We start from the raw sequence: 25056 nt of genomic DNA, 5'->3' as shown, positions 1-25056 counted from the left end.
TCATTGGCCCATGTATTTACAGCAGCTTACCTTTGCTTACAATACCACAATCCATCAAACTACGGGTGAGTCTCCTTATTTTCTTATGTTTGGCCAAGAACCCCAGCTTCCAATTGACTTCCTGTTAGGCCGAGTAGAGGAACCCACACAAGGCCCGGTGCACACTTGGGTCCAAGAGCATCAGAAACGTCTGGATGTTGCTTATAAAGGTGTGAGAAACCGGACCCAAGCAGCAGCGACGCTGCGTGCAGATCGTCAATCTGCCCCAGCTTCTGACCCCTTGCCATTGCATCAGTTAGTGTATTTGAGAGATCATAGCATTCGGGGCCGGAATAAAATCCAAGATTTTTGGGGCACTACACCGTATTGTATTGTCCGTGCCCCTGTTGACGCTGGTCCTGTGTATACAGTGGCCCCACTCCATGATCCAGAACAGAAAAGGCAGGTTAATAGACAATTCATTAAGCCGATCCCTGCTGATATCTGTGAGAAAATAAGGGCAGAGCTCCAGCAACCTCCTAACCCTAGAAGTTCACCTGAGCGGTTATCCCTGTCTGAGGATGCTGGAGACCTTTATGTGTGGCAACGAGGGGAGTCCCCGAGAGGTAACCCTGAATGTTCACGAACGGCTTCTGAACCTATACCAACGAGGCCGCAGTCCAGAGGGACTGAGCCTGGTACCCTGACTCAACAGTGTAGTGTCCCCATTCCATTAGCTGAAAGTGGTACAGTTAGAAGAACGGCACGCTCAACAGCCGGCCACCATTCCAATCCACACCATCTGCCCCAATCAGCTGAAGCCAGGCCACCTATTGTACATTCAGTTACAGCTTTTTATAGACCTTGGCTTTAAAGTTTTATTGTCGGGTCGCCAATGCAAAAACCAGGGGGGAGAATGTGACAGGTGAGACCTGAGTCTGGGAACCGCCCCTGGTGGGCGGAGCTGGTCTTTGCTCCTTTCATAAGCTCAGGTGTGGGCAATTAGGTATTCCTCAGCAAACCTGAAGCTGCAAGTGTGTGGTCCAAGTTGGTGTTAACTTCTGTCTAGGAGAGTCTGATATGGGTCCTCCCCTAAACTTCTATTAGAACGGTAGGCACACAAAAATGTACCATTTGAGCTCTGGCTGTTGGCAGAGGTTTATAGTTATGTGCACCCTTGTAGGTGGGAAACATTGCTCCCGTGAGAACGGTACAGTGGACTTCATCGCCACTGACCCACAGTTATTAGGGTGTGACACGAACTTGTGGACAGGTAACAAAACAATTAAGTTGAGGAATATTCCTGTGTTTTATTGTCCAGCATAAGTGATCTCCTGCCTTTTATTCACAGAGTACCGAGCTGCTGCTTTGCCCGGTGGATTTCTGGTTGCGGGCAAAGGACCCGACACATCAGTGTGTTTTAACTTGTTTTAAACTGGTGTAAGTCGACAGACTGACTGTTGCGGCTGTCGATTGTTTTGTTTTGTTTTTGTTTTATTTTTTCTGTATCAGGAGGCACCACAAAGATTGATTCTTTTAGTATTTTTAACCCTTTTCTTAAGTGTATATATATTGTCGCGAACGGTGAAGGCGCTGCAGGGAGAACAAATCCTTTTTTTTCTCACCGCTTCTGCATGCACAGCGGTGGGCCTGAGTGAAGACGGCACTGAAGCTTTTGTTTTTCTCTATAGTGTTTTGCCCATTTTGGGGTCGTGTGTCAGTTGCCGTCCCTTTTTAACCTGTGTTATGTTGATTTGTTTTTAATGGTTCCCCGCAGCGCTTGTCCTGTCTCACCGGCAATCATACAGTTTTATCGTTTTTAAATAAGGTAAAGTTTTTAATTGTTTTCAAGTGCCGCTGTTACATTGTTACTTTTATTTTGTATTAAAATTTAAAATCTTTTTAACTGACTGTGCGCCTACGGCTCTGTCCTATTTTAAATAGGTACCTACCACGGGTCACAAACGATTATTTTAAAATGAGCTCACAGCCACCTGTCGTCCTGCTGAGCTCCACCAAGGGGCCACTTTAAGGACCTGTCAGATAATCTTATTAGTCAATCATTATCTTATCATTTTACAATTCTCTTTAAACTTTCAGCAACAGCCGTTTAACTTCAGTGATCCTCAGAATGTCTTTGATATCCAGGAGTTTTACCCACGTCCAGTGAAAAATGACAATCTGGACAAATGAAAAAATCCACACTTTTTCTTCTTTGAGTCAGTTCCTGAAGAGGGTCTTATATCTGCCAGACTCCCAGAAACTCAGTGTGTTCAAGAGTGAGCTGACAGTCAGAGTTCCTTCAGTCTCAGCGTGATCCAACCATATTTGTGTGAACAGCATCACAGAGGATTCAGCTGCTTTAAATGGGACAGTGTGAGTAAATAACAGGGACTAGAAAGAGAGAGCAGAGTTCTCCTCAGTAACACCAGGATACCTGACCCCCTCTGAGTCTCGCTTCCCCGCCTCCATCATTTAGTGACGGCCTTCTCTACCATGTCTGTGCCGAGCGCTTTGGTCAGGGCCAAACCTTGTGTCACCATGGCAACTACAACATGACAGCATCCAGAGAGAAACTTGTGAGCCCACGACTACATTAGATGTTTGCTCTGCTGAATCCAGCCAGCCCCTACCTGGCTTTAGTCATATGGGATAAAACGGTAGGGCCAGAGGTGGAAGTAACAAAGTACAAATACTCTGTTACTGTACTTAAGTAGGATTTACAAGTATCTGTACTTTCTACTCCTTACATGTTCAAACAGGCTGGTTACTTTAGGTTTAACACATTTGAGGGGAGTTATTATTTCATCAGTGCAAGCCTTCAAACATCAAAGTTAAAATTTATTGTGACAAACTCATGATGAATCAAAAGCCAGAGAATAAAAATTGGTCTTTAGACGACTTTTATCCAGTGTATCCAGTGTTGGGGAGGATCTGATATACAAAGGCAATGTATTCCAAAGTTTGGGGCAGTCACAGCAAATGCCTGGTCTCCTCTGTGTTTTAATCTGGACCTAGGGATAACCAAAAGCATTTGTTCTGCAGACATCAAGGATCTTGGGGGAGAATACCAGAGATCAGCAAGATATGTAGGGGCTAGTCCATGCAACGGCTTAAACACAAGTGTTAAGATCTTCAAGTCAATTCAAAAGCTGACTGGCAGCCAAGTGTAGTGATGCAAGTATAGGAGATATATGATCTCGCTTGCATGTGCCAGTTAGGAGCGGTGCTGCAACAATTTGAACTAGCTGCAGTCGGCCGATTGATGAAGAGGTGACTCCAGAGTAGAGACTATTACAGAAGTGAAGGATGTGATGAAGGCATGGATCGATTTCTCAAAATCTCTGAAACAGAGAAAGAACTTAACTTTTGTAATAAGGCAAAGATGAAAGAAACTGGTTTTGACTACATTATTTACAGTGTTGGGCAAGTTACTTTGAAAAAGTAATAAGTTACACTTACTAGTTACTTCTTCAAAAAAGTAACTAAGTTAGTAACTGAGTTACAAGATTCTAAAAGTAATTAATTACTTAAAGTAACTATTGTGTTACTTTAAAAAAATGTTTAACCCTCTGGGGTCCAAGTGGTGTCCACAATTGGCCATTTTTTACTACTTTTGTTTTTCCCTCTACATTTTACCTTTAAAAACTATTTACTTTGCCTTGTTTAATATCATCGTTTTCAGCACAACCTCACGTTTCTAAATTTACAGTTGTGTTTTCATTTTGACATACTGTATTAACACAATTGATCTAAAATCAGACAAAAAAATATAAAATCCAAGTAGAAGAAGTTAAATTTTTTACTGTAACAACCACAAACATGTTTATTGAATCACATTTCATAAATTTAATTCAAATATAAATTGTCAGTTTTAAAATCCTATGCACAAGTTTTGCAAACAACAAAGTTATTTGCAGCCATTTAGCTTTTACCCATTTTTTAATAAACATTTCAAACTATTTACAGAACAATCAGCTGTTTTGCATTCAATAAAATGCCACACAAATTATTTGTGCCACTCCAAAAATTTCTGTCCATTGTAAAGGAGAACATCACAGTGTGATACCTGCAGGTCTGACAGCAGCAGGTGTGTCTCTCCTGTTTCTACCTGGAGACAGCAGCTCCTCATTGTTCTGATACAAGACACAAAACTGTCCACAACACTACACACTAACTACACAAGACAACACATTAACTACACACTCCAAACACGCTAAACATCACAAATCTCTCACATCTCAAAACTCGCTTTCTCTTTTTCTGCTGTCTTTCTTTCTCTCTCGCTGTCACTCCTAAAACGTCCCCCTCTTCTTAAACAACCATATCATTTTTGTTGCTGTATCATTTTTTTGATGACGTGTACTCAAAGACCGCTAAGGCCGGAAGTGCGAGGTTTGTAGGCTTGTGAAATGGGACAGTCTAGCCTCCGTCGCGCTGCCCAGGTTGCCTAGCAACCATGACATTAACAGCTGGAAACGTTTCATACAGCATTATTTGACTGACATGAAGGAGAAAATCTTTTGTTCATTTGTTTATTTGTTTCTACATGAGCTTTGATTTGATAAAGTATCTCAGGCTGAGACCACAGGACTGTGAAACCATGATTATTGGGCTTCATTCCTGTACTGAACAGTAACTTCTGAGTAACTTTGGTTTTACTCAGAATTCTCTTGTTAATGTGTTGCAAGTTGAGGCAGTTGCAGCCAGGGGGTACACGTTCAGAGTTCGGGCTCAACTCACCCAAGTTCAACCAAGTTTCAGTCAACAGGAGAAAGTCCAAAAATTCCCAGTGGTGAAAAAAATCATTCAAAATGAAGGTTTTGGTGGCAGTGGCGTGTCTAGAAAATTTTTGTTGGGGGGCGGAGCTAGGGGCACAGATTTGTAGAAGGGTGGCAGATGTAATTGGCAGATAATGTTAAAAAAAATTCTACCAACCGTTAACCATAATTCAATAACCCTATAAACCTAATAACCGAATGCGCTTTTAACTCTTATTAGAATGAGATTTTAACCACTACGGTGCAAAGTTTTTAGATACTGCGTTGATAAAGTACAAGAGATACAATCAGTGCTTTGTCAGTGTTTATTCAGCATTCATGGACAGAAATTTTTGCATAGTATTTTTACTGACATATAGTGCACATATGGTTTGGGCAAAAACATTTTTGAATATTAAAATATGAACATTTTTAACATACAACTGTCAAATTAGCCAATGCAAAACTTTATCTTCTTTTTTTAATAGGCAGATAATCTTTTCACAAACTGGTGTTTGATTTTGAAACAGGAAAAAAGTGGGGAAACAAATGAAAAGACTAACATTTGAATAAAACCTGAAAGCAAGTAAATACTTTCTATGCTGCCTTACGGTAAACTTTGGTAATATTGATGTATAAAGAACAACACTGGCTGATGATGAAATACAGTCAGCTGGCATGGTGACACTGCCAGTATTAACCTGCAGGGCTGGACTGGGACAAAAAAATCGGGCATTTTGACTAGAGACCGGCCCACCAGGTATTAAAGCCATAAAGCCTTTGAATGAAAACAAACGCTGTTGTGACAGTGATGTACACTGTCTTGTTGGTATATGTATGATTTCTATACAATTTACGTCAGATAAAAACTTTGTTCGCAAGATTCAGATAATTATTTAATAAAAGCTAGATATTTTAAATGAGAATAAGTAAGAAAAGCATTTCTTTGTGTCCCCCTTTCCCTGTTAATGCCCTACCTGGCCCCCTGGCAAAACTTTCCTAAACCTGCCCCTGCACAGTTACCAGCTGTCAGCTATGTAGAAAGGGATCCTGGTGTTATTTGTCTCTCAGAAACAGCTCATAACTTCCCTTCAACTCATTCATGTCACCTAAAAGGTAAACCTGTTTCTCCATCACCTGTTCAGCTCTGATGATTCAGTAAGGACATCTCCTGGTTTCATCTGCATGTTTCTCTCTCACCACATATCCAAACTGACATCATGACCAGCAGCTTTACAGCTGTGGCTCCAGCAAACATCAGCTGATACTAGAAATTAATATTAAATAAATTCTAACAACAGCTGATCAAGCTTAAACGTGCTGCTGTTGTTTAGCGCGACATCCGGCGGTTTCCTCTTTCTGGCGCAAAGTGGGCGATAAATAAACAAGAGAGAAAAGCCGATCAGCTGATCATTGATCAGTTTCATGATTGAAGTAGGAACAGGAGAGAGAGGGGGGAGAATGAGAGAAGAAGAGGCAGCTGTGCAGCAAAGACACAGAATAACTCCAGCTTTGTGTCTTTTTTTTCATTATAGCTAAAGTCCGGGACAAACTGCGTCGCTTCTCAGCTCAATATGAAACGTGTAATATTTTATCTGAATGCCGGACATTCCGTTTTTTACGGGACAGTTGGCAACTCTACTAACTAACCTTATGAATAAAATAAAGTTTACTATCAGTAACATCATAGCACCCACCCAGCTGATGAAACCCCGTCATGCTAGCTAGCACCCAGCATGAGTTATTGTAACTGACTGTAAAAAGTCAGCACAACGAAAATAAACTCCACCTAAACTTGGTTTATATCTGACCCAGATAGACTGCAGGTCATAACTTCTTACCTGAAGCTCAGTTCACTTGGACTGGCGGCCGCCTCGGGTCTCTCCTCCTCCTGCCTCCCCTTCCCTCATCCACCTGCTGGCCTCTGTGGAAGCTCCGCCATAGCCACCACCAAACAACTGAGTTATTTTTACACATCGGCCAGCATCTGGCCAATCCACCACCTCTCATTGTTCATGCCGTTACAAAAAAAATAAATAAATAAGCCATCAGCCCACCAGGCAAATGCCCGGTATGCCCGATGGCCAGTCCAGCTATGTTAACCTGTTAATCCTTCACTGAAAAATTGTTTTCTGCAGTGCCGTCTTTCATGCTTGGCTCTCCTACCTTTGCTAACGTGATGCCGATGCTGCATTCACTTACACTTGGGGGGTGGCCTGTCAGCTACCACAGGTCTACCACAGGTGCAACATGGAAATCCTCACATCCTGGGGGCTTTTGGTACTGCTCCTCGACAGTGGCACGGATATTTAAAAGCGATTTGAATTCGTAGACCAGAAGAGTAGTGGCAGTATTAAAGAAAACAGATATTAACAGAGCTAAGCGATTTGAGCCTAAACAAAAACACATGAAAGGAAATCCTCTTCATTTAATAATCACATAAAAAGAGACAAAAGAGTAAAACTGTGTGTCACAGTCTAATCCCTTTACTCGTTGGCTTTCAAATAAAAGCTGACATGAAATTTGTGGCGTTTGTAGGATCTAATCAATCACACAGGATCAGGGGATAAGACAGCAGAGCAGCTGATTTTACACCTGAAGAAAAAACTGTAATATTAGAAACATATGAAGATATTACACACACAATACAGACTGCAGCTCAGACAGCTGCTAGACAGGTGTGTGTGTGTGTGTGTGTGACTTCCCTAAACCTGCTGGCCTGGAAGTCCAGCAGTTCACCTAAGCAAAAGTGTGTGTGTGTGAGAGAGTTCCTTAACTCCTTTATTTCATACAGACAGCTTCAGCATTTGTTCAGCTTCAGTTTTCTTTCTCACATGTGAGTCTGCTTTCTTTGCTTTTATTTGAGTGTAACAGAAAAGCACAACTAGAAATTATACAAACATGTTTATAGGCTGACTTTAGTGTGTTTCTACGCATGCTTGTCCTCTGGTCACGTGGTTTGTATGAACGCTCCTCTTCCTCAGAGGATCCAGCTGTGCTTCCTCTCCTCTCTCCTCCACCTGTTACAGTGAGGGAACGTCCTCCATGATGGAGGAGCTGCTGGAACTCTCCCTGCAGAGGAGACACAAGACAGTCAGACACACACACACACACACACACAGAGAGAGAGAGAGAGAGAGAGAGGAACAAACCTTTGACTTTAAGATGCATTGTTTTCCCTCTCATCGACGTGTTCTTCTTGTCGACACCACATCTGTATTCTCTACTGTCTCTCTCTGTAAAATCAAAATCTGTAAAAGTCTCCCTTCAAAACCACAGAAAACCTGCCCAACGATGCGAAAGTGGGGGGTGAGTTCATAACACAAGCTTCACATGTATGAGAACGGCACTGACTAGTCTGAAGAACAGCACCAGAATTACAGAAACCGAACAAAGATGAATGAAGACCTGTTCAAAACTGGAGACCTCAGTCTGACTCTGAAATACCTTGCCTTTTATTCACGAATTTGCTGACCTTCTTGGTTCAGTTATTTTTAAATATGACTGTGTGTTTATTATGGGTGATTTTAACATTCATATCTCCTGTAACGATGATCCGTTAGCTAAAGACTTCCTTGCATTAATGGACTTCTTTAATCTTGCCCAGTGGATTAACCAACCAACCCACGGTAGGGGCCGCACCCTCGATCTGTTTTTTTCATATGGCTTGGACATTAGCATGAAGGATATAAGTAATGTTGGGATTTCTGATCACTTTCCTGTTATCTTTGATGTTAACTTATGTACTTCTGAACTTCACCCTGATGCTCTCCTACGCCCTACATGTACAATTAATTCTGGAACTGTGGAGAATTTTTCAATGTCTTTTTCGAAACTTGCCTCTTCCATTCCTGACTGTTCCCTGGCTTCCACGATTGATGACTTTGCTAGCACCTTTTTTTCTACATGCTCCTCCATCCTCAATACTGTTGCCCCTGTTAAATTGAAGCACCCTAGATCCTTTTCCCGATGCTGGCTAAATGATTCTACACGTGCTTTGCGACGTGTGTGCCGCAGGGATGAGAGAAGTTGGAAGAAAGATCGACTCCAGGTTTCTTATGATATCTTGCGTGCCAGCCGGTTGCAATTTCAACTTGCTGCTAAAATGGCCAAAGCTGACTTCCTATCTAAAATTATTCTTACTCATGGTCACAACCCCCGATCCCTCTTTAATGTTTTCAATTCATTGGTTAACCCCTGTGCTGAAATGCCACTGGCGTGCTCTCCTTCTCTCTGTGAAAATTTTTTAACTCATTTTATTCGTAAAGTTTTACATCTTAAGTCCTCGCTCCCTTCAGTGCCGAGTTTTATTTCCACCCCTGGTTGTTCATCATCATTCCAACAGTTTGAGCCGGTGTCACTCCATACTCTCAAGCGACTTATTGACCAATCAAAGAACACCTCTCCTGCTTATGATATCCTTCCATCTCGTTTAGTTAAGGATTGCTTCAGAGTGATTGGACCCAGCATCTTATCTCTAATCAATATATCTCTACTTGCAGGCTATGTTCCTTTAGCCTTCAAACACACTGTTTTCCAGCCCGTTCTTAAAAAAAGGAACCTTGATCATAATGATCTTGGGTACTATAGGCCGATTTCTAAGCTTCCATTCCTGTCCAAAATACTGGAGAGGATCGTCTTTTCACAACTCCAACCGTATTTGGATACGAATGCCATCTATGATAAATTTCAGTCTGCTTACAAACCCTGTTATAGTACTGAAACGGCCTTGCTCAGAGTCCTCAACGATCTCCTTCTGATTGCTGACTCCGGACGCTCTTCAGTCTTGGTCCTACTAGATCTATCCTCGGCCTTTGATATGGTAGATCATAACATCCTATTAGCGAGGCTTGAACACACAGTTGGCATTGGAGGTTCTGCTCTTCTCACTGTATATGCTCCCCTTAGGCACAATCTTTGAGAAGTATAACATCGCACATCATTGTTATGCCGACGACATACAGATGTATTTCGAGCTAACTGATGATCCCTCTATGTCTTTGTATGGCTTTCGTGAGTGCATGCGTGAGGTCAAAAATTGGCTCGCAAGTAACTCTCTTATTCTAAACGGCAGGAAAACGGAAATTATCGTGTTTGACAGTAGAGTCCCCCCGTGGCCAACTCCGTAACGCCCTCAGTTCCTTTAACAGTTTCCTCACCGACACTGTTAGTGACCTGGGTGTATTTTTGGATAGCTCTTTTAAGTTCAATAAACAAGTGTCTTCTGTTGTTAAATCTTGTTTCCATCAATTGCGTCTTATTAGCAAGGCCAGACATTATGTTCCACATAGGGACCTTGGAAAGCTTATCCACGCCTTTGTGACATCTAGGTTGGATTATTGCAACTCACTTTACTTCGGTCTTAACTCTACTCTCCTCCATAGACTCCAAATTGTTCAGAATGCAGCTGCTCGTCTCCTTACTGGTAGTGGGTGTCTCTATTACCCCTGTCCTTGCTGATCTGCATTGGCTTCCCGTTAAGTACCGCATTCAATTCAAAATCTTGCTGCTTACCTTCCGAATTATTAACAATATAGCGCCTCATTGAGCTACATTGAGCTACTTAGATCATACACCCCTACTAGAGCATTAAGATCATCTTCCCAGTCACTCTTGGTACTGCCGAGATCTCGGCTGAAGACTAGAGGTGACCATGTGTTTGCCTTGGCTGCACCCGATTTATGGATTAACCTCCCCATTGCTATACGCAAGTCTGATTCCATCCATTCCTTCAAATCGCGGTTAAAAACCCACTTATTTAGCCTCACCTTTTCGACCACTTAATGCTTGCTTGATAGTTAGCTTAACACTTATTCTTATCTTCAGCTTATTCTTAATTACTTTCAATTCATTTTAAATTTTTTGACGGTTTTATCCTCTACACTTAGCTTTCTTTTATGCTTTTATATGCAATTCTTTTGCCTTCGTGTGTTTTAATGGCATTCAACCTGCTAGCACGTTTTGGTACCTTGCCATAGCCCTCATCCTCCCCTGTTACTTCATCTTACCCTCTTGCATGTAAAGCACTTTGGTACACCACTGGGTTTTAAATATGCTATATAAATAAAGTTTGTTGTTGTTGTACAGCACAAGTGTGGAACTCCAGACCTCGAGGGCTGGTGTCCTGCAGGTTTTAGATCTCACCCTGAGTCAACACACTGGAATCAAATGGTTAGTTCATTAGCAGGCATCTGGAGAACGTCAAGACATGTTGAGGAGGTAATTTAGCCATTCAAATCAACTGTGTTGGATCAAGGACACATCTAAAACCTGCAGGACACCGGCCCTTGAGGCCTGGAGTTCGACACCTGTGCTGTAAGGTATTTCAGAGTCAGACTGAGGTCTCCAGTTTTCATCAGGTCTTCATTCATCTTTGTTCGGTTTCTGTAATTCATGTGCTGTTCTTCAGACTAGTCAGAGCCGTGTTATGAACTCACCCCCCACCCACTCCACTTTTGCATCGTCATTAAAATCATTGTTTGACCTAACTCTTCTGGACCATGGTTGTTTTTGTTCTCGTCCTCAATATTTGAACCTTTAACACCTTCTGAAATAAATACACCATTATGAAAAACCCCATTATGAAACAAAAACAGACTTTGGGAAAAATTGATTTTGGAATATAAACTCATTGAATTTAATAAAATGTCTCAAAAAGTGTTCTATAATTCATTAAAAAAGAATTATTCTACTTTAGCTTCAAGTGACAACAGACTAAAACAATCCTCTGGACAAATGCTTATATTGATCAAGATTTTGCCATTCTTATTGGACAGTCTTGTAGAGAAAAATCCCTTTATCTAGTTTATTTTGGATTTAATTGAAATTGTTAAAATTACATGCTGCATCTTTCCTCTCAGATTATTGCCCTGGGACCTGTAATACGTCATACGTGCATGAGTTTAGAGTCTAATCACAGTTTTTCTTTTTTTAAACAATGGTCAGCTAAATTAAACTTTAAGAATGTGTGCAAGTCTCTTGTAAACCACAATCAGCTGCTGGAGTGTTGTCAAAGTGAAGCAGGAACTGAGCATCTTATATTTGTAAATGAGAAAGAACTAGTTCCTGTATCAGAGGTTGCTAATATGAAGCATTTGCAATCAAATGTTGTAAATATCTTGGTGATTGAAGATGCTATACATCATGCCGTTAGAGTAAACGAGAACGCTGCTGCTCGCATGCTGACCGGTTCCAAAAAGAGAGACCACATCACTCCGGTCCTCTGCTCTCTCCACTGGCTCCCAGTTGCTTTTAGGATTGATTTTAAAATTTTACTGCTGGTTTTTAAGGTTCTTAACGGCACTGCACTTCCTTACCTGGCAGAGCTTCTTAGCATTTACTGCCCCAGGAGATCTTTAAGGTCAGCAGACTTGATGCTTTTAGATGTTCCCAGGTACAGATTAAAGACTAGGGGAGAGAGGGCTTTTGCTGTGGCTGCACCCAAACTGTGGAACAGTTTACCCCCTCACATCAGATTCTCCACAAGCCTAGGAACTTTTAAAACTGCTCTTAAAACTCACCTATTTTCACTGGCTTTTAGCAAGGTTTAACCTATTGTTTTTAATTTTTTGTTTTATTTGTGAGGCATTTTATGTACCTGCGTTTTATAGTATTTTATATTTGTATTTTATTGTACAGCACTTTGGTCAGCCTCGGTTGTTTTTAAATGTGCTTTATAAATAAACTTGACTTGACTTGACTTGACTAAAGTAGCTAATTTTACATGGTAACAAATACATCTGTGACAGGTCTCTTATACTCATTTCAGATGGTTTAAACCCTATCTTTGGACTTAAAAACCTGAAATAAATATACCTTCCAGCTGGAGGCAGCGGACGAGGTGCATGAGGGTCTACACCTACTGGAGGAAGAGGAGCCGCTCCACCCAGAGGTGGACGAAGACCGAGAGGGGCTGTGCCTCCTGGAGGTGGAGGCGCAGCGCGGGGAGCCGCTCCAAACGGGAGCGGTGGGGGCGGTGGTGTAGCAGCTCTGCGAGGAGACGGAGGTCCCTGGTCCAGGGCAGCCTGCGCGGCCGGAGCTGGAGGCAGAGGAGTGGGACGGCCCCGCTAAGCCAGGGGTCGGTGGGCTGGCCAGTCCAGCCTCACTGCCACCACTCAATTCTGCGCGCCCGATGTCTGCCCAGCCGCCTGTGAGCAGGAGCTCACAGCCATGCCTGTGGGGCCGTATCTGCTTGCTACGCGACCGACCTCCGGACCAGCTTTGCCGTCGTCGCTGGATGTGCGGGCGACCACCAGAATGGACGCTCCCCCGTCGCTTGGCCAGGGGCTGGGGGTGCCAATGTTTTGGGCCCGAGTTGGCGGGAGGGAGTAGGTTCGGCCGGATGACTCCCCGGGCTCAATCGGGCGATGGGGGTGTGTGGTGGGGCGTGGTCTGCAGTGCTGTGCAGGGAGGGCGGACGCACCTGCGCGGCATCAGTAATCACGCTGCCGGGTTAAAACATAGGGACTAGTGTGTGTGTGGGTTTTTGTTGTGGTGGTGTGATGCAAATGTTAAATAAAGATGGCTCAAAACATGGATCTGTGGTCCCGTCGTGCTTTAATTCCACCACAGTGTACCACGTCAAGTGTCGGGAGACTGACGCGAGCTACGCTTTGAAATGTCACACGAACAACAAGGAGGACGGGTATCTTTCAGAGTCGGCTATCATAGAACTATCGTGTCTGTTGGCTTTGAGAAGCCACCCTAATATCGCCAAAGATGCTTGACTGTTTCCTTCAAGAGGGGGAAATATTGACGCTGATGCCCTATCTTCCCTTGATGTTATTTAATGTGATCTATCAGGGTCGGTGCCGTTCAGGTTTATTGCCCATCTCGTTCATCGGCCATTTCTCTCTAGAGATAGCTAACGCACTGGCTTACATGCATGGGCTTCACATGATACACAGAGATCTGACGCCTAACAACGTGCTACTTACGCCGGACACGCTCACCGTGAAAGTGGCGGATATGGGACTTTCTAGGTATGGTGTTGGCAAAGGTATGAGTTCCATGGTTGTAACCAAACCCAATAGAGCCCCAGAATTGTTTTGTAAAAAGTGTATCATCGATTACACCTGTGCCATAGACATGTGGAGCCTGGGTGTGATGATAGTAGATTCAATGGAGTCGACGCTAAGCTTTTTCGATCCAGACATTGCTACGGATGAACTCATCAAACAGGTTCTAGATCCAGATGAAGTTGATGATCATGACTGCAACCGTAATCTTATAACTGTAATGCCCAATGTGATGTGGTGTAAACACGTCAGCCATATTGTGTTCAAACTGCTGAAGCTGCAGCCCGAGGATAGACTCACTGCCTGCATGTTATTGAATGACAACCAGTGGATACGGATTTCCCATGTGACTCCAGATACCATCGATCGTGTGAAACATTACGCTGGCATCAAATCCACTAAGTGAAATGCTGTGTGATCCTTTTTCACATTCTAATCATTTGTACCTTTTACTGTTCATCGTGCCCCCATATGTATTATGGGTTTGGGTTGTTGACAAATAAAACAGATTCATCACTCTATCTCATGTGGTTGACTTTTATTGACACAGCTTATATGTTATACAGGTAGGGACACGCACAGGGGTACATAGTAATACGTACAGACAATGCAAGACACACAACAAAAAACGGTAAGGTGTTCCTTGTGTCCTGATTCTTTTATATTGAGGATGAAAACAAACAAAAACTGGTCCAGATGAGTTCAGTCAAACAATGATTTTATTGAACACATGCGTGGGGAGATGTACACTGTAGCATCATCAGCGTAGATCTCCGCTAAAAAGCACACTTCAAAATGTTTTTGATATGTCAGGGTTTAGCCCCTTCTTGCGTCAGCAAAGCAGATAATATGCATCAGTTACAGTTAATGACAGTCAGACAAGTTTCCATTATCTGCAACATTTTTACCATACATGGCTGTTTGTTTCAACCGTCTCACCCTCCAGATGTTTCTCGTTGACTTGTTCTTTTCATGCTTATCTTTAACACCTCCTGCATCAACTGTTGCTATGCAAGCACAAATGCAGTTACAAGCTAAATGTATCTCTCACCTCTGACCTAGAACTTATTTGTAAGCGTGCTTGCATTGGCCTTCTTGCGCTCTAAGTCACCTTACACAATATATCGTCTGGACATTCACGCCAGACGAAGCTTAGGACCTTAAAAGGACTGAGCGCCAACTCTTTATGAGCGCATTTGAAATGTGTGTATAAAAATAACTACAACTACGCATTTAATAACAGTTTTAATAAAGTGGCACTAATAAAAGCCATGTAAGCAATGATATATTTTCTTTTATTTCCACACTTGACATAAACACATACAAGCCAAGTGCCGATCATATATACATAAACTCTAGAATGATCACAATCAACGTCGCAATAAACCCTCCAACGGCGACAGTAGCTTTTGAACAGCCACTGATCTCTTTCATCGACCTCTCGAACTCTTCGATCTGTTTTTTCAGCCTGTCAACTGCAATTGAAAAAAAAAAAAAACAGTGTTAGGACATATGTAACACGCTTTGAATAAAAAAAAAAAAATGCTAACATTGTTGTGCCCTTACTGTCTGGTGATATGTCCTTCAAGCGAACACTGGTGTTGATGGATTCCAATATCTCTAAAGTAGGCACGAAAAAGCCGTAGTTGTGTTGAGGTGCTATAGAGTAGAGCACATGACATATCATTATCATTCTTTTACAATAGCGACAAACATCCATGGACTCTTGAGCTATGTTCACGAACTACTGTACGTACACTCGGTGGTAGAAGTTTCGCTTCTGTTCAATTGAACAGACCTCGTCGTTTGCGAGCATGTCTGATCATCTGCCCCTCTTCGTTTGTATATACACATTCTACATTTATCAGCTCCATGACCTTCAGGCATCGTGGCGGCTTGGACTTTTGAACAACAACCCGCCGGGGTTTCTATTTGACTCATCGTGTGATTCCATATCTCCATTACACGCCACGTACGGGTTACTATGGTATAATATACACGCCAGTGTTCAGGTTTGGCGAAAACTGTGAAAAGCTCCCCCCCTAACATGTATTGCCCTTCGTCACTGCAGCTGAGGAAGCGGATAGTAACTTGGTACCCCGATGTCACGGGTGTTACACTGTACAAATGGTTGGTGGGTGAGATACGCAGTGTCTTTGTAAAACACAGATGTCGGACTGTCTAAAACGCCTGGTAATGTGATAGCATCTACCATTCGCCCGATCACAGCGCTCTCTGTAACTGCTGTTTTGTTTAATTGCACTTTGACTAGAGGACCGGCACAAGAAACACAGCGCAAAGGTTAGAGCTCGCACAGCTGCGTTCAAGGAGTACATTGTCAATACAACATCCGGCTTCTACGAGCAACTGTCAGATCACGTCTTTATATAATCTCACGAATTCCCCCCCGACTGAGCACACAACTTTCCCGACTGAAAGTTCCCGACCAAAACACCCACCGGACCCCTGACCAAATGTAATGTTCTAATTAAACATGCACAGCCCCTCAACATTGTGTGTTAGGCCTAGCTTTGTGTTCGCAGAGCAACTTGGTTAAAAAGCACAAAGGTACACACGTGTAATTTTATTAAATTGCACAAAAGATACACATCATTCCATGTTATTCTTCATGCGCTTCTTGTATTTTTTTTTTACAAAAACACGTGTCTTAGTGTATTGCTACACTACACATAATGTTCCATGCCATTAAGAAGTGTGCTGTGTAACTCAGATGCGAGGTCTGAGACGCGAGGTCCAGACCAAGAATCCTGTCTATGTGTGTGTCAGCCTCTATACGCCAAAAAGTATGGATGTAGATAACACTAGGAGGGTCTTGGAACGATGTGTTCACGGGAACCATGTGACATATTAGTGCCAAGTATTCCGGCGAAAAAAATCCTATAAATCGGTAGAAAAGAATATGCAGCAGTGTGTCGCATTTGCTGAGGACCACTCTGGTGCGTTTCACATATGGTACTGGGTGTCTATCTGACCTAATTAACACGGCAATAGATGTCGCTTTCCCCACGATACCTATGATATTGTCGGTGGGCAGCGGCGACGGAATCGTGGATTACTACATAGCACACAAGAAATTTTGTGTGCTATGTAGATCTAGATCTAGCAACAGGAACCAACCAGGAGTCTACCGGGTCAAAGGCAAGCAATGGCACCAAGAGTCGCGGACAGAATCGATGAATGAAACAAAGCTCATGGGGAAATTAAGAAAACCGGATTCTCAGCTTGACAAGGCAACATTCACGGTTACCTCATCTCCTGCCTTGGTCAGTAAATTTGGTGGCAGAGGTAAAGAATGCCAGTACAGTGTTGAGTCTTTTAGATAGGGAGGCAGGAAGCCTTGGTTGTTGCTTCCAAGCTGAGCTAAAACAAGGGTGTATAAACCTATTTCCAATAATGTCTGGCGATCATTAGACAGACAAACAATAAAACAGAACAGATAAAAAGAGAGATGGCATGCCAAACACACAGGCACTATCTTGAGAAAATCAAGATGGCAAGTATCAAAACTCCAGGTAGTGATACTGAAGGGTTTGAGTTTTCACTCAGAAAACACTGGGCCAAAGACAAAATAAATCAGTCTGGACTTGAGAAAAAATCTGTTCATGTGGTAATTTTTGTTGTGGTTAATAACTTTTTGTGTGCAAAGTAAACTCATATAATGATGAAAAACAAAACTAGAGGGTTTGAAACAGCTTTGTTAAAAATGCCTTCCTGTCTTTAACGCCACCTGGTAAATACGATTTTATAAAATAAACTTTCATAGGCGGGCTAATAATTTGTCCTCTTCTGTAGTGTGTATAACTTCTAACATCTGATCTGGTGTAGGATAACATATTTGAGGTATTCATGTCAGCAGTCAGCTGTCGTAGACAATCTTTGATAAATGTAATGTGTTAAACCTTAAATTTAAAAAACCTACCCTTAAGGATATTACAGTTACTAGCTACACTCCGATTTACACATCACACTGATATGTACACATATTCGAGTGGTTCCTAACATGAGCGTAATATTTACATCAGGACTACATCAGGACTAACTGGATGAAAAATGTCAATGATCAATTTTTGTTTCAGTTTCTAAGATTAAATCTCAATATCTGTGAAGGATCTTTGACCTGTACACAAGGTGTTTGTTGCTGACCTTTGACCTGCAGCTGGATATCGCTCAGTCTCCGTTCTTCTCTCCCATCACTGATGGAGCAGGTGTAGATGCCACTGTCAGCTATTGTTGGTTTGCTCAAAGTGAGGCTGAAATCAAAAATGGCCAGCGCATCAGGTCTCATCGATGTGCGGCCGCTGTAAAGCTGGTTTTGTCCTCTGTTATCGTCTGTTTTGTCTTGTCTCACATGGACAGATTTGGGATTGAGATCACTGCGAGTCCACATCACTGAGGGATTCTCAAGTCTAAACCACATGTTCTGACAGGGCAGCAGGACAGACATCGCCCCCTCATTCACCTCCACCACCACACCCAGGGCATGCTGGGAAACTGAGGACACATAAATAAAAACACAAACAAATGCCCATTGATGACATCATTCACAGCTGTAACCCTCAGGAGGCAAAATTCATTCAGGTTAATACTGTGTAATGTTACATTATTAGTGTATATTGATTACATAGATTCATAGTAACTGATGACAATTCTAACACTTTAACATCAACAGCTAATAAAAACCTCTCCTCATCTCCAGAGTGGGGCAGTAAATAATTAAGTACAATTTTCAGGTATCTGGATTTCAGTACTTTTTTCTGACTCCTTTTTACTTTTACTCCCTACAATTTTAAACAAATATCTGAACTTTCTACTCCTTACATTTTCAAAACAGACTTTTGAGGAGTATTTCATCACTGAGACCCTTTAACCAATTTGAGCCTGAACAGAAACTCATCAAAGTAAATCCTGTTCATTTATTAATCACCATGAGGTATCACATAAAAAGACGTGTCAAAGTCAGGGGTTATAAGTGGTTAAAGGTTTTTTTTTTGTTTTTGTTTTTGCCACAACACCTGAACAACTGCACGTGTTGTAAGTTGCAGTACGTCAGCATCTAGCTAGCTCTACTGAAGGGGAGCGGGCATAAATAAATAATTAAAACTACCATAAAAAGCAAAAGAAGAAACAGAGGTTGTAAGTAAGAGGTAAGTTTCTTGTTTTATACTCTTTTATTATTATGTACTAGTTATATAAGTTTACTGTGTAAGCTCAGTCTGACAATGGCAGCTACATGATGCACATTGAAACTTAGCCTGTTATTTGAGTTGTTACTCTACAAAAGTAAAAGGCAATGTATTTTTTTCTGTTATTATTTAAATCTGTCACTCTGGTATTTACTTTGTTTAGCCATAGGTTTGTATGAGATCATGCATGCAGCACAGGGCAACCCTGTAGTACATGTTTGTATCATCACGGGCACAACAGCATTCTTCTCGCTTTGTGGAAGTAGAGGTGTGTTTTCCCGAAACTGTGTTGGGTAAGATAACAAAGCACTGAATTCTAAATAGATGAATTACAAGTTATATTTGTACACTTTGGCTTCAGGTCAGGTCATCTTTAAAGACCTAAAATTTGATAGTTTTAATCATATTTTGGCAGAGTAGAGTTGTTTTTTTGTTTTGTTTTTTAAAAAAAGGTTAGCTAGCCATTTCTTTTAGCACAAATAAGAGAGTACATTTTCAGTTTTTTTCACTTATAATTAAAATTTTTCACTTGTCAGGGTACAATAAATTGTTATCAGGAGAGAGTCCAGCCATTTCCCTCTTTTTCTATGTGGATTAGTTTGAAGTGTGTAATCAGCTTGGCACCTCAAGAAAAAAAAAAAGAAAAATTACAGCAGTGTATTGGATATTAGCTAATGTACCGCCATTGCTCAGGTGACACTGTGTATTACATTAACATTTTGTACTATTTAATTGTGTCTTTCTTCTTCTTTTTTCACAGATGACTAATGAATTCTAAAGGATCAGCACTGTTAACTAGGAAACAACCTTCTTAAAAACTGGACCAGACTGCACAGTGGACACACTGCAAGTGTAAAATTTTAGACATTTCGCCTAGTAAACTGTTTTCTTTTTTATTCTACAGAGTTCGGTGGAAACAAAGAGAGAGGTAGCAATCCGTTGTGCGAAGGCCCTATTGTATCTGCTCCGTTTCTTCTTATTATTATTATTTCGGCAAATGAATTGCCTTTTTGAGGGCTTTAAAATGATCAAAAACTCATGAGATTTTGCAAACATGTCAGGTCTGGTGAAAAATTTCGTGTTTTAATGGGTTTACATATGACCATTGGGAAATTGCTCTAGAGCGCCACCTATGTGTTGTTAAATGCAGCTCTACGACCACATAGTTTGAGCTACATGTATGAAATCTGGCACACGTGTATCATGCCGAGACGAACAAAAAAGTCAGTGGGACCATATGACGCAAACTCCTCCTTGGGATTTGGTCGTATAAGCTTCATATTTGGTCAGTGTCAACTACACACCTGGGCCATGTTAAATTGCGGAGCTTTTGAGTTTTTGTGATACGGTGAGGCCGTGGTGCCATGGCAAATTTTGATGATTCGCCATGAAAATATTATTAATAATATTATTGCCTCTCATTCTGTCATACATTGTCCCATCTGGACCAAAGAGCACACATACGATAAGGCTCCACCCCTGAACATATTTCAACTGCCATATTTGACATGAGGGACAGCGCCACCTAGTGGGAACAGGAAATGTCATGTTTTACACTTTGGAGTACAGTATAGTGATGGGTGACATCTACAGCCTCAAATTTCTCCAGGAAAGCCCTAAGGAGGTGGTCTTGGGTTACAGTGAAAACTGTGACTTTTCACAAAAGGGTGTGACCCCAGCAGCATGGCGAACATTGATGTATCGCCACGAAGAAAGAATTTCATTGAATAGCGCAAAATGGCTCCACAGCGTCCCCTACAATGTTTCAAAACAACAACAACAGCCCCTGCTCTGTGTTTTATGTAACCTGGAGTCTGAAACCTGGTACGCTCATAGAAGATATCAAGATGTACAAAAAAGTCTCTTGGAGCAATATCCCAAATCCAACAGGAAGTCAGCTATTTTAAAATGAATGTTTAATTTTGGCAACATTTTTCCCTCTTTTCAGGCACTGTACTTTGACGAGCCCCTTTCAAGCGATTTCATCAGATTGCCGCGATCTCCTGTGTGTGGAATCTAAAGACCTTTGTGGTGTTAAATTGTGAAGATTTTTACGTTCAGGGAAACGGGGTGGTCATGGCTGCATGTGGAGTTTCAATCACTCGCCAAAAAGCAGTAATCTGCTGTCACTCATAAACACAATGTTCAATCTCGCCCAAAGGTCGCAGTTATGATGAGACTCGAGCTCGGAAATCTTTGTTATGCCATTTGTCAGTAATGGTTAGAGCGCCACCTAGTGGGACGACTATAATCATGATTGAATGAGATGAAATTTTAGCTGGTGGTTAAATGCATGAATTCCATCAATGTGACATCAGATCAGACGTGCTGGTTGTAGGTGTTGGGTGTGGCTCGACGCGCCGGGGGTGCAAGGTCCCTCATAACGCTGCTTGCAGCTTTAATTTAATATACATTTACAAATCTTTATAGTGGTTCTCAAAGTTGATCATCAGGCCCCACTGCTCTGCTTGTTTCCCAGCTATCAAGACACTACACAATGTTGATTGCCAGGTGTGTTCAGTCAATCAGAATTTGAAGACACCATTGTGGAGTAAAAGAAATGAATTGGTATGTTTTGGCTTCCGATTCACTGAACAGACCTTGTCCAGGTAATAAACATTCTCCATTTTCTTTCTTACGGAGGTCGTTTGTGGAGGGATTGTACTGAAGTATAGTTAAAAGGCTGCTGTTTGATTTATGTTGTATGACACGGAATTGCATTACTTGGAAAAGTTTTTGCAATAAACTATTTAATCAGTTGGAATAAATGAAATAGCTATGTGTGATTTTAGAAAAGTTACTTTAGAAACTTGACACTACACTGTTCCAAAAAATAGTAATGTCAAAGTATCTTACTGTAATTTTTTACAGTTTTGTACTGTCTTTCTAGGATACCATTCAATTTACATAAGTAGACTGTGATCTTACATGTCAAAGGTAAAATAACATAACATCACTGTAAATATAGTAAAACACAATTTACTGTTTTTTTAAAAAATATATTTGTTTGTACATATGCATATTTAGATTGTAAAAATACATCCAGAAACAGCTAGTTCTCTCCCATCATGCCTTGGGACATGTGCTGCTGTTTAGATGTTCCTGTTTTATTGTTTATGGTTACATTACTTTTAACTGTTATCTTGAATGTTGTGTTTACGCCGTGGTGCAGAGTCACTGACAGTTGTTGTTTTGTAGAGGGAGCGTTGTACCATGAGTGACTTCTGTTCTGCTGTTGTTGAACCTTGAGGCACATTGAATTACCAGAAAGTGTTTAAATAAAGAGCTCCCCCTACCAGCTTGGGGTTGAATAACAAGCTCACTCTCTCTCTTTGAGCTTCTTAGTTAAGATTCCTTTTGCATGCAGCAATGTAAATCAGTGCACTGCCGTGCTGTGCTAATTGTATTATAAAAAAACATTAATGTAGAGGTAGGAATTGCAATTAATATAAATCTCAAAGTATTCACAACATTCCTGAACAGACATAGGCCTCTGCACCTGGGGTGAAGGTGTGGCCATGAATACAATGTGATATGCCATTGGATGTTGGGACACATAATAACATGACGCTAAGCATCGGCCAATGAATGTGAACTAACAACAACAAGGTCGCGGGTATGGCTGCGACCGTAGGAAAAAATCGTGCATTTTACAGTTTTGTTCTGCTCTTCTAGAATATCATTAAACTTACGTAAATAGAGTTTGACTTCACATTTCAAATGTAAATTAACGTTAAATCACTGTAATGTAATGAAACATAATTTTCATGATTATTAAATGTATCTGTCTGTACATATGCATATTTAGATTGTTAAAATACATTCATAAATGTATCATGGTTTCACAAATATCTGTCTGATAGGTTTGTAGCTTGAACCTATTCGCTGGAACGTTGAAGGCAATGCGATTACACAGCAAGCAAGACACGAGTAGGCAACATTCTTTATGTTTCACGTGCACGGGAGAGAACTGGACAGGCGCCGTTCCTTCGCTTGACCCCAGTTGCTCTCGTCCACTCTCCCGTAACACTGCTCTTTTATTGTGGTTACATGAATATGCATAGGTTCATTAACATATGACCTCTTATATAGGTATACATGTGAACAAAGAATACCTTATGTGTGTGTGTGTGTGTGTATATATCTGTGTGTGGGGGTCAAACTGTGACCCCAGGAAGACTCCCCAGAGCCGTCCATCTAAACAAAAGGCACTTAGCCTAAAACAGGCATAGATACGTTTATCCTACCATAAAACAATAAGACAAAGTACGACCTCCCCCATGCTCCTAAAATGTGGGTGTGAAAGTCAGAGAGCTCTGGAATGCACACAAAGCTTGCAGACTATTAAGGATCAAACCTCCTATCACTACACAATCGATTATATACTTCTAAGCATATATGAGTAAATATTTCTAAGCATAAATGACAATCACAATACAAATCTAACACTGTCCGTTACTTGAAAGATTGAACTGTTGTATCCAAATGTAATGCTATGGTAAAGTATATAACATGATCCCTATAAGCTTGTGTTACATCACATAAGTATTATTATCATTGCTAGTTCGGGTGATCGTGGCTAAAGAGTTGGCAGTTCGCCTTGTGATCAGAAGGTTGCTGGTTCGAGCCCTGGCTCGGACACACTCGGTCGTTGTGTCCGTGGTCAAGACACTTCACCTACCGCCTACTCGCGATGGCCAGAGGGGCCGATGGTGTGATATGGCAGCCTCGCTTCTGTCATTCTGTCCCAGGGCGTGCAATCCATTATTAGTTAAACCAACTGTTAACTGTATATTTCTGGACATTTACGTATTATGATTCATATTGCCACATTCATTGACCTCGTTTATAGGTAAATTCATTGTTTGATCACGTTAAAATGTTCCTAATTTAATGTCTAAAAGCACTTGGAAAAGGCAGAATCCCATGTAACATTAGCGCAACAAACTCTATTTTCATTACTGAAAATGGCCGTATTTTTATGGGACAGTTATTTTCTGTTATTTTACGGTCGTATTTTGGAGCCCCAGCTGCCGGAATATCACCGTTTTTTCAAGACGCTTTTTCTAACAGTGTATTTGCAGGATAGGATAGAGTAAAATAATGTAAAAAAAAAAATGAATTAGAGTAATGTAATTTTTTGCTAATTACTAATGTAATTTTTCAACTTGATATTTTAAGAAAATCTAAATTAATGTTAGGTTGCTTAAACTTAATTATGTTTTTGGAGGTCAAAGTAAATCATGCTGGTTTGTTAAAACAGTTGTGTTAGCCAAACCTAAAATTTACTTGCTGAATTTACTTAATAATATGCAACGTTTGTAACTTAAAGAGTTGAGCCAACAAAACATTTTTTAGAGTGAGAAATAGAGATCTATTTTTATTAGTGCTGTCTAAATTAACGCATCAACACGGATTAATCCATCATCATGATTAATCTGATTAAAATTTGTAACCCAATTAACCCATCTGGAGTGCAGAATGAATCAAAATCCCTGAAATGTTTCTCTCAATGCATTTCGGCAGTTTGTCCAAGTAGATTCTGGGGTAGGATCTTACGTGATGTCCACGAATGCACCACTAACATCCACACCTTCCCAGTTGACAATAAGTGGGCTTATAAGAAAGCTGCGATTCACTACCAGATGGCAGCATTTGGCAGTCTTGTCCATCCAAGGTGGCTGAGAGCATTAGGCAGCTAAGCACTGCAGATCTCTCCAGGGAAGCTACTCAGTATAAGTATTGCCCTTTAGAGAGTGGTAAGTGGGATTCTTGCGGTTATCATAAAGTGGCATGTAGTAGGGTGGACCTTGACGACTGTTTCCCTGTTTTGTTGCAGGATTGTGCTATACTGCTGCTGTCTTGTCTTATGCTGTTTTATTTGTTATGTGATGCTTTTATAGAAATTTGTTTAACGTTTTATGCTTTGTTTTATTGCTTTAATGGAGGTGAGGCAGCTTGTTGAGGGGCTAGGCACGTGAGGTGGAATCCCCTCCCTGATGCATGCAAGTGTACACACCGGGCATAGGTAAATTGCACCTTTTAGAGTTTAGTGTAAATTACACGGGTGAGTAATTGCTGGCACCCTTGGGTACT

This window comes from Pelmatolapia mariae, linkage group LG3_W (assembly GCF_036321145.2).
Source record: "Pelmatolapia mariae isolate MD_Pm_ZW linkage group LG3_W, Pm_UMD_F_2, whole genome shotgun sequence".
Lineage (NCBI taxonomy): Eukaryota > Metazoa > Chordata > Actinopteri > Cichliformes > Cichlidae > Pelmatolapia > Pelmatolapia mariae.
The sequence above is the reverse complement of the archived record's forward strand: the minus strand, read 5'-3'. Positions refer to the sequence as shown.